At 35.6% G+C, this 897-nt stretch overlaps 1 pseudogene; it reads left to right on the top strand.

Annotated features, from left to right (window-relative positions):
- The first annotated feature begins 558 nt into the window (after positions 1-558).
- LOC119004225 (uncharacterized) lies at positions 559-682 on the top strand (annotated as a pseudogene).
- The last annotated feature ends 215 nt before the right edge of the window (positions 683-897 follow it).

Below are 897 nucleotides of genomic sequence, written 5' to 3'. Positions count from 1 at the left end.
GGGATTCCTCATGACTGTTTCACACTATTTTAATTGCTTGATTATTTGTCTGTCTTCCTCTCTTGAAGTCAAGAAAGTAGGACCATGTCTCTTATTCATCATTGTACCCCATGTCAGTGTCTGATACATAACATAAGGGTATTGAGTGAATGAATGAATGCTGTTCCTTGAGCTTGAGATGCTCTTTAACAGGCTAAGATCTACTCTCAGGAAGGAAGCCAGGCCTTCCTTGACCCTCTATCAAAGTCAGATATCCACTCAAGTCAAGTTCTCCCCATAACACCTGGTGCCATTCCGTTACACTGATGAGCACACTGCACTTTGTCATCTCATTTCCCTCAAGTATCACTGTTCAAGACTACACTCACATGCTCAGAACTATAAATTCGCTTTTTTAATTCCTCTTTCTTAACATAGAACAGATACAAGGCAAGCATTTAAGACAAAGTCTAAACCAAACAACTGGAAAGAACATGTAGGAAACAAATTGCAGGAAGAAGACTGTTTCAAGAACATAATACTATCATCCTCAGAGAAGAATGTTAAAAAATATATTACATCACTTCTTAGCCTTTTGGCTAAGATCAAGTGTAGTTTCTGTTCTTATCAGTTTAAAAAATATATTACATCTATGAGTCATGAACAGGGAAATGGAATTTTATATTTAAATAAAGGAACATTCAAAACACAAAAGAGGGATTTAAGGAATTTAAACAACGATGCCTGAAATTGTAAACTAAAGGTTGGAAGATCAAATTGTACATATCTTCCAGAAAAAAAAGAGGGGGAAAAAGAAAAAACAAGAAAGGGAATGTAAGAAAATTAGCAGATGTTCAAGGAATCCAATAATTTCAGAAAGAGAATGCAGGCAAAGAAAGTTAGACCATCACCATTATC

The sequence above is a fragment of the Sturnira hondurensis genome, unplaced genomic scaffold (genome assembly GCF_014824575.4).
Source record: "Sturnira hondurensis isolate 20B ecotype Veracruz unplaced genomic scaffold, ASM1482457v3 Scaffold0019186, whole genome shotgun sequence".
NCBI classification, from domain to species: Eukaryota; Metazoa; Chordata; class Mammalia; order Chiroptera; family Phyllostomidae; genus Sturnira; species Sturnira hondurensis.
The sequence above is the reverse complement of the archived record's forward strand: the minus strand, read 5'-3'. Positions and strand labels throughout refer to the sequence as shown.